We start from the raw sequence: 10,334 nt of genomic DNA, 5'->3' as shown, positions 1-10,334 counted from the left end.
GAAACTGTCAAGATGACCTGACTGAACATTGTTTGAATGCCTCTTATGCATTGTAAATCCCATCTCGGACCAGCCACAGTCAGCCCAGTCCCAGTCTTCCCAGGCTCTGGTTTAGTTTTCTTTCAGCAGAGTGCCGCCTCGATGTGGGCGGGATCATCATAGCAAGGCCTCATGAATCTAAGCTCAGCAATGACTGCACCTCATCGTTTGCACACAGCACTGGTGCTATTTTTTACATTGCCATTTTTTCTGACGAAAAACAAAAGCTTAGTCTATCACACAACAGGCCAAAAGCTATTAGCTGAAGGAAATGGTGGTAAGGAGCAGTCGCTGGAAGTATGACTCATCTGTGATGTGACCCCACTGAGCCAGTGAACCAGTCAACAGCCAGCAGTCTGCTGACATCAAATCTGCTGCACCAGTCTGGCCCGAATGGAACCCCAGGTCCCTGGTTTCCAAAAGTCAGGCTGTAACTGAACCAGATTGCCCAATGCCAAAACTCAAAACCCAGGGCGGAACCTGGCTTGGGCCAGTCCAGGTCTTGCCAGGCCTTACAATGCATAAGGGCCATTATGGAGTAAATATTTTGTATATTACACAGTAAGTACCCTAGATGTTTCTCCTTAAACACATTGAAATCAGGGACTGTGGTGCAGGGGTGGGACAGTCATCTTGGATCAGAAAGCCACAGGTGCAATTCCACACCATGCCCACATGTTGCAGTGTCCTTGAGCAAAACATCTAATCCCTAACTCCTCTGACTGATGAAGCCCTCCGGATAGAGGGTGAAACGTCTCTATAAAAAATAAACTGGCCAGATGACCCGACTGAGAATTATTGGATTTGGTACCTGGATGATTGCGCATGAACTTTGTTGCCTTGAACCACTTTGGCTGTGGCTGCCTGCCTGGGAGGAATCGACGAGGGACAGGACGGCCCCCAGAAACCATCTTAGCGCCAGCAAACTGGTTGGTCCACTGAAGGAGTTTACTGCTTGGTGGGGAAACAGTTTACTGGAACTCCTCTGACTGATGAAGCCCTCCGGATAGACGGTGAAATGTCTCTATAAAAAAAAAAACTGCCCAGATGACCTGACTGAGAATTACTGGCTCTAATCCCTAACTGCTCCCCCGGCAGCTTAAATAGCTGATTGCTGCTACCCTAGGTACCCTTTATGTTGCCCATTTGTTAGGATTTGTGTCAGGAGCGAACCCAGAGTGCAGAACAGGGACTCAACTCAGCAGAAATACAAAAAATAGGCTTTTAATGAAAAACGAAAGTACAAAATAAACAAGCTGACGGGGCAGCAAAACTTACATGGACATAGGAAGGAGGCACGGGGAACTCAGGAGACACGAGAGACACGGGGAACTCGAGGAACCAGGAAGACTCAGGGAAAGACTCAGAGACTCAACGAAGAGTACCCAACGAAGACGACCCGACGAAGAACAAGACAGAAAGGACGGCTTAAATACAGGGACAAGACGAGACGTGATAACAAACAGCTGGGACGAGACACAGGTGGCACTAATGAGGGAGCACGAGGGAAACAGACACAAACCGGGCCACAGAAAAGTACCATCCTTACACCATTAAGTAATGGGTTCAATGCCATGCATTATTGCTGCCAATTGAAACGTCTCTGCCCAAAACTCCACATGTGGGTAGTTTCACTTTATATTTGTTTTTTCAATGACCATATCTCTCTCCTCTTGTGGATTGCCGTTAAATAACATGCTTTTGTGTACACCATGAAAGAAGACATTAACTGGATTCTTCAGCACCATTTAATTAGACCAAAATGCCAAATATTCCCCTGGTTTGGGTTGTTAAATATCAGGATTTGCTGCTGTTTTTAGTAGAATTATAAATTATAGCAAATTAAAGCAATTAGAAAATGTCACGTAGCAGACACTAAAGAATGCATGGCAACTCGATCGAAACCAAACTTACGTTATGTTTTTATTTTTGGTTTTAAGTTATCCAATATGTTGAGCTCTAAGTGTGCTAATTTATTAGCATTTAGGGAAGTTGCACAGTTTATTAATGACCTGTAAAATTATGGGTTGTGACTTCTCAGCTGAATATTCTCAAATAAGGACAGTAGGAGGTGTTGCAAGTCTAGAAGTTTTAGTCTTGGCAGCTGGACTGGTTTTCTGAAGTGAGCTGTTTGAAAATAGAAAAAAAAAATCTTCATGAGTCTGGTCTCACTTTTAGCGCCCCATCTGGTGATAATAGTTCATATCTTAATCTGCTGTCACTCCATGCAAAACAAGACGTTCCAGAAAGTCCAAGCAATTAATTTGTTAGTATTTTGGCTGCTCTGTCATGTAAAATTACAACAATACGTCTTTTGAGACCTTCTTGCTCCAGTTGTTTAGTCTGCTCCAGAGTTTGATTTAGATCTTTGAAAGGAGCCCAAAGATAATCTGGTTTGTTTAGCGCCATGGCAACAGAGGTGACGGCGAGCAGGGAGCCTAAAGATATGAGCTTCGGGAGGGTGTGGACTTCAGTTCTCGCATGCCACAAGTGTTCTAGATGTCCATATTTTATCGGAGGACTCAAATCAGTCTTTGCCATTTTAAGCATTTCTTGTGTTTTTGAAGCATACAGTAGTAATTATATTTTCAACAGCAGTACTGAAGCAAAGTTAATCCCACCTTGCACGTTGCTGTAATCCATCCTAAGCATGCATTCCCCAAAACCAGAACAGAAAGGAGATTTAGAGACTAAAATGTTGCTTCAAACCAAGTTTAAAACTAGCAGACAATGATTTTAGTGTCACTCTGAAGTTTTTATAGTCGCTTTAAAACAAGTAAAGACTACTGTATACCACATTCATGGCTTGTTAGATCAGTTATTTTGTTCTTGTCAAACTTTGAATCCAGTAGAATTGATATTTAAAGGGCTTCACCAGTGACTAACCAGGTCAAATTACTCGATTCAGATGCATTTCATTACTAGAAGTTATTATACTTTTTAAATAACTACCGATACTGCATGTCTAAATACCTCTTGATGTCTACAACCTAAATCTAAAAAATGCAGAACACTAAAAGCATCACAAGGGTATTAAAATGAAATTATATCCTAGAAAAAAAGCATAAAAAGTGTTAACTACAAGTATTAAAAGGCTACAAGCTGAAATAAACTAACACTAGCCAAAATTTAAAGGAATCAATATATTTATTATTGCAAAAAGTTAACTAAAGCAAAGAAAGGTTAGCTAAAAGTGGCAAAACACTAACTGAATGTAGCACAAGGCTATAGGTAGCCAAAGCCTAGCTAAAATGAATTAACCTGTAGCTAAAAACTAGAAGGAGCCAATACAAAAACAAATCTAGTACACTGAAGTAGTTTTCAAACAGAGAAACGTTCTAAAGAAATGGAAAAGATTTCAGTGTATTTCTGTGGAGAATTTTATGTAAACAACGTTAAATATTTTGAAAAGAGTAAAGTAAAAAAAAAAGTCACAACGCCCATCTTCTTGCATTTGGATTTATTAATGGCTTAAACAGCACAAAATATGCACAAGTTGTTACAACTGCCAAAAGAAACCATCGTGTGAATTCTGAGTCAGCGTTAAATAAAACCATCTTTGTTTTCAGATGGTGCAGTAACGGGTTTAACGGGGCTGGAGGATGGTTGGGGTGCTTGTAGAGCTGACTCACCTGAGATTCATGGTGGGACTCGGGGAGGGAAAAGGCTGCAGCTGTGGCCAGTTGTGTGGCGATACCTGCTGCGTTAAATGGCTCCGTTGTTTTCTCTTGTAAATAATATTTCTGTATTTGATAGAATGCATGTATGTAGAGACTAAGCTTTCCAGTCATCCTTTAGTTTACGAACACACTTCTTTTGCTCTTTTGTCCAAAAAAGTTATCTAGTCTTTTAGATGATAGCTACTGTTTGCACGTTACAAAGCTGTCTGTGTGTTCAGTTTGCAGCAGAATCTTGCTTAAAGCCACATTAGTATCAGAAAATGCACTTCATTTTTCATTCAACCTTTATTTAAACAGGTTAGTCCCAATGAGCCACGAGGACTCATTTACAAGTTGCTTGTTGCTCATTTGCACCACAGCAGCAGATCCTTTGTAGATGCTTTTTTGAAAATCTACTCTGAAGCAACTACTGAGTACATGAGTGGCAGGATATGACTCAAAGAAAGTGTTTTGAAAACTGCAGGATTTTATTTCACTGCAACTGTACTGATGTGCGAAAATCTTATAAAGATGGCCAACAAAGTCCATGCTCAATAATCCAGGTATACAATGCAACAATTTTCAGTCAGGTCATCTGGACAGGTTTTTTGTTGTTGTTTTTTTTTTGTGTGCTGAAACGTTTCACCTTCCATCCAGAAGGCTTCATCAGTCAACAAAACTGGTTTGTTCCACTTTGGAGTAAGCTGTTGGGGGAAGAATCAGTTTTGTGTCGTGTGTTTCCTTGACTGATGAAGCCTTCTGGATGGAAGGTGAAAAGTTTCAGCACCAAAAAAAAAAAAAAAGAAGAAACTGTCCAGATGACCTGACTGAAAATTGTTGGCTTATAAAGAGGGGTTAAATAACAATCGTTTTCAGCAAACGGAAATGATGGAAACAGATGCAGATGCATGCTGTGCACCTTCCAACTGGATCTTTCAGAAGGAGGATCTGTTTTGGATGAGTCTAGCAGCAATCTATTAAATCAAACACTACAGCTGCACATGCTCTGGTTGTTTAAGGACAATAGAACATCTGGAAACTGAAACGTTGCTCTGATGTGACGATGCTCTGAGTAACGCAGAAAGCCTGCAGCGCACGCTGAACTCTGGGTCCGGTCCTGCTTTGGGGTCCAGTCAGAGGTCAACAGTCATATCTGTGGACTCCTGTTTATTTATAGCTCTTGTGATCAGGAGCAGATGTGACCTTCAGGTCAGAGTAGTTGGCCTGTTACTCAAAGAACCAGCTGGAGATGAGCAGCAGTCTTTCGTCCTTCTGCTACCACCAACCCTGCAGAGTTGAGCCTGAACAGATTTGAGCAAAATCAGTATTTCAGTCAGACTTACTTTTTTTTAAGCAGTTGTAAAGATTAAGTTCTTGGATGAACTGACTTTTCTAGAAATTATCTCAGCATCCAACCGTCTCTGACTCTGAAAAACACGTTTCCCACCATCTCAGCGGTCTGATCCACTTTGAGCTCTAACTCCAGAACCTGCAGCCCTCACACTCTGATTACAGCTGTAAACACCAGCTGTATCGCCCGTCACCAAAAGCCTAAAGGTGGGTGATAATGTTTTGGTTGTTTAATGTTTTCTTAGAAGAACATTCAGCATTAAGCAACTGCCGAATCTTTTATGCAAGTTCGTTTGCTGCGCGACCCTTGAAGAAGGGAGCAGCCAAAAGAACTGAGTTTTTGTTTGGAACCAAAATGATTTATGAATGTTTTACAGTTATTGACGTCGCAGGCATATGATTTGTTAGACAACACCTTTCAATACACATCGAAATTAACGTTATTGAACCAAAACGACTACATTCCTCATCATAAAAGGATCAATTTGAAGCCCTGGCATGATTAGTAGAGGAGGATGTGCATGCCTTTAAATGTTAATCCGTTTTATCAGATCGAGGTTTTGACACTTTGAAACATTTCTTTCCTTCACATTCTTCATTTAGTCACTAAATGTTGCAGTCCAGTGAGATCCTGGCTGTGTCCGCCTCCCTGAAAGTGATGGACACGTTGCATTTGGGCAGCTGAGAACCTGGTGGGCTTGACTCTAATGAAGCTCGTCAGCATTCTGCGTGACCCGGACATGAAATATCCTCAAATTACCCCCGTGTTCTTTAGGTCAAGTGACCCAGCCGTCGTTTTGAGTCAGTCTGTTCGAGTCTGGTGTCTGTTCGCACACAGCTGTGATCCAGATGTGGGAATGAGGACCTGAATGAAGCCTTTGAAGGGGAGATGACATGAAAAGCAGAGGATGGTGAGAGGAATGAGAGAGAGATCGGTGTTGGCAGGAGACCCTTAAATTCAACATCTGACAGGAACAGATTTGCTCAGAGTACGACAGATCCAAGCTGTGTCTCCACCCGTCTAGAAAATGAATTTTCCCTCCACTTTCATTATTTAAATAAGTGGCAGACTTTTGGCTGCTGTAACCAACCAGCAGAAGCTTCTGCACAGAAGAAATACGCCCTCATGTCGCTGTTTTGACCAAACGGATCCGTCCTCCTGAACATCTGTTCTGCTCCTCTGGACACAGCTGCACCTGACTCAAAACGCTAAATGCACCAGTTTAGTCTCTCATGTTCTAAAAATATAATCTAATCCAGTCTGCAGTGAAGGATGGATGAAGCCTGTTCACTGTCATCTCTCATCCCGGTCAAACTTATCTCCATAAAATCACTTTTTATGCAGCAAATGTGTCGTGAAGGAGCTTTGTGTCGAGCCAAATGCAGCTGTACCTTCGTCTGAGGATGATTGTCTAATCCAGAAGCTTTCTTCAGTTAAAACTCAACAGATTTCTGGGTTTTGATTTCCTTTTTTGAGGATTTCTTACAAAACTGCTCTTGGATGAGTAGGATGTTCACAACTGGCAGTTATTTTTATTTTATTTTTTACTTGAATTGGCATTGAAAAAGCTTATTTGATGCCACAGTGAATGGATCCTAATACAGACTAGTTCTTTTTTGCTACAACTTTTATTTCCAACAAATGTTTCCTAAAAGGGAACCTCTGCAAAGTCATGAGGACTGGACAAAACTAAACAAAGTGAGAAACAAAATCTGCATATTGCGGCTTAATGTGTCCTTAAACTAACACATCTGAAAGCTAAACAACAAAAATGGTTAAATAAATGGTTAAATGGTTAAAAATTATTGTGATTGAACTAATTGTTTGAAAAAAGGGGCAGATATAATAAGATTTTTTTTCTTCTTCTGCTGCCTTTAATTTTAAATCGCTTGTATATTTTTTATATTGTTATGGAATTGTTTTGTATTTTTTTAAATGAATAAACTTTATACCATACCATACCAAATCATGTCATCTGGACCTGTTTTTTTAAGTGAATAAATGTTTCATTCCCCATCCAGAGGACTTCATCAGTCTGAAGCCTGCCAACCAGATCTGTAGCATAGGTATATAGGTTTTGGATGGGTGTGCTCTGTTTACACGTGTTAAAAGCTTCTGAGATTCCAGCTGGTTGGATTGAAACACAGCAGTGAAGGCTACCTATGGGTCAGATCTGGTTGACAGGCCGCAGACTGACGAAGTCCTCTGGATGGGGGACGAAACGTTTCTTCACTTAAACAGGTCCCGATGACACGATTTAACCAATTTTGTTGTCATCTACTTGGATGATTGAGCTTACAAAACTTTTATTTATTTATTTGAAAGCTAAATTTGTACCAGCTACCACGTGCGTCCGTTCGTCTACGGAAACAGCCGAAGTTGCTAAAAGAGGTCAACCTTTCCGGTCGCCTTGCAGCTGCGTGGGAATAAACGTCACTGCCCTGCTTGATCGCTGACATTTATACTTGACAGCTCTCAATCTTTTTTTTTTTTTTTTTTGGTTTAGCAGCAGTTTTACTTTTATGATTCCACCTACATCGTTTTGAGATTCTCCGGCTGGTTTGTTTCCACCACATCTGATGACCCACAGACTCAGCCAGCCTAATGGACGTCAGTCATGTGACTCGCGTTTCCTTGTGGTTTTGACGGATTCAGCTGAGCGCCAAGTTCACCTTCAGCGTGGAACCACATTTTAGAAATGCTCATGAATATATCTGGAAAATCGACTGGAGCAAACTCAAAACGGCACCGTTTGACACGTTCCAACGAGTTCCTTTTTATTTTTTAAAAACGGCCCTAAAACGAGAATCGTTTTGCAATAGACAAAATGTGACAACCTGGTTTTGAACTGAATGATATGCAACGTCACATTGCGTTTATGACACATTGGTTTGGGTGTTTTTGTCAGTCACGTTATTGGAACACGTTACGTTTTGCATGAGTCAAGTTTTTTGACGCAGGATGTGATCAGAGCTCTCCTGACACTTTTCCTGACGCGGCTGAAAACAAACGGAAGCTGCTGGCAGAAAGAAACCTCTGGAGCTCTGACATGCAGACACTTCAGATCATGCGAGCTAAAAAAAGAATCAGGATGTGAGTTTATCTGTGCCACTTCTGAACCAATAAACACCTGCAGTTCAGATACAGGAAATGTGTTGACGCTTCGGATCATCACAGCTCAGCAGAGCCAGTTAAACCACAATGTCTCCTTTCTTAGAGGAGGTGGAAGTTTTGGTCACCTCGTCTTTCGTACCTCCTCAGTCGTCTCCACTCGGCTGGAGTCACCTTCAGCTCAGTTGATCTGGTTTGACGGGAGCTTGATGAGACCATCTGAGCCGTAGTCTGTTCTTCCGTCTTGCATAAACGGTTATTGGTGTTTGATGCATGAAATTGCGGCTAAGCTGCCACTTTGTGCGTGCACGTTTTTTGCATGCGAGCTAACTGGAAGACGGCCAGCTTGGTCTCATGGAAGGGGGTGAAGGACAGTCTGGGAGGGGTTCACTGCACTGTGGGGAGAGCATGTAATGATGCTTCATAAATAGGTGACAGATTTACCACGTAACAAAATGTTTTCTACAATACTTATACTGAACTAATCGAAATGAAAGCAGCATTCTCCTCGTGTTGAATGCAACAACTGAGAATAGAGACAATTGTTTAAACAATGCACAGTTTGTTAGGCCTGAATATGTGACCAGGACGTTCACGTTCTGTCACCGTTTGATTTAATGGGATTAAATTGAGTCCAAAGCTAAACCAGTTTAAAGTAAATTGTGTTTTGGTCATTCTAATTTGCCTTTTTAAACAAATATATACATTTCTTGTGTTTGGTGGGACCCATGTGCAGGCAGGATTCTGATAACTCCAGATTAAAGAGGAATATATATTTAGTATAAAACCAAACAAAAGCAGACGTGCAACAAACTTACATGACCACTGGGAAGACACGGAGGGAGACAAAACCAGAACGCCATACAAGACAAAGCCCAGGCAAGGGGGAACACAGACTTATAGACGCTAACGAACGGACAGTGACAAACACCTGGGGAAGGAGAACAGGTGGTGGAGGCAGGAGCTGATTACAAGAGGGAGAAACACTGAGGAGAGCAGGACAGAGCAGCAGAGGGAGACACAGTAGAAAACACAAATCCTCAAATATCTACCGTATTTTCTGGCGTATAAGTTGCATCAGTCCAAAAATGTCTAATAAAGTGGAAAAATCCATAAATAAGTTGCTTCGCCATATAAGTCGCATATATTATGCATCACCGCTGATGCGTCACGTTTGTTACACGTCACCCCTGACAAACTGGAAATGTGGGCCGGTGTTGTGCCAGAAATCGATCGGTTGCCAAATGGCAGCCGCGGGAGCGTGCACGGGAGAACTTTAACAAGCATTTAACAAGATTAACACTTGAAAAAAAATTTTTTTTTGCTCAAAATTATAGTAAAGGTGTGTCTCAGCTGAACTTTTACTTAATAAATGCACTTCAACGGTCAAATCAGCTTCATTTCACTGGGGCGGCGCAGCGAAATGAAGCTGATTTAACGGTTGCTCCAGGCGAGCTGGATGAATGTGGGAGTCTAAGGCAAGCCAATTGTGTCATTAATAGCCATGTTTACCTATTACATGACATAACGGCATGCCATACTACTTGAGTTCCATCTAGCGGCTGAAAGTGGTAGTGTTCAGTCTTTTCAGTGTCAGAATGAATGAAAACTGTCATATCTCGGACAAAAATATGTTTATAAATATGGAAAAAAAATCTATACATAAGTCGCAGGGCATGCAAATTAGGCAAAAGGTGTGACTTATAGGCTGAAAATACGGTAATTTTTATTCTGCCTTAGGAGCAGATTTTAGCTTTACCTCTGTTCCAAGGTCACTTTTGATGTTATTTTGTCTAGGATAAACAAATCTTCTGTATTTCTTGGATATTTTCTTCCAAAATCGAATGTTTGTCATGCAAAGTGTTTTTAGTGTTTGGAGCTGAATGTGTCGAGTTGTTTTATTTTGATACTTTTCACAAGAACAGCTACATTATTAAGGTTAATACATGCAGATTGCATTAAGTGTAGAACCACTAGACTGAGGAACAGCTTCTACCCTGAGGCTGTTAGACTCATGAATCTCTAACCAGAATAATCACTGTGAAAAATGACATCGTGTTGCTGCTGATCTGTTTCATGTTGCTGCTTATCCGTTTCATGTTGCTGCTTATCCGTTTCATGTTGCTGCTGATCCGTTTCATGTTGCTGCTGATCTGTTTCATGTTGCTGCTGAT

The sequence above is a fragment of the Nematolebias whitei genome, chromosome 9 (genome assembly GCF_014905685.2).
Source record: "Nematolebias whitei isolate Nwh7 chromosome 9, NemWhi1, whole genome shotgun sequence".
Classification (NCBI taxonomy): Eukaryota; Metazoa; Chordata; class Actinopteri; order Cyprinodontiformes; family Rivulidae; genus Nematolebias; species Nematolebias whitei.
This window is presented reverse-complemented; position numbering follows the sequence as displayed.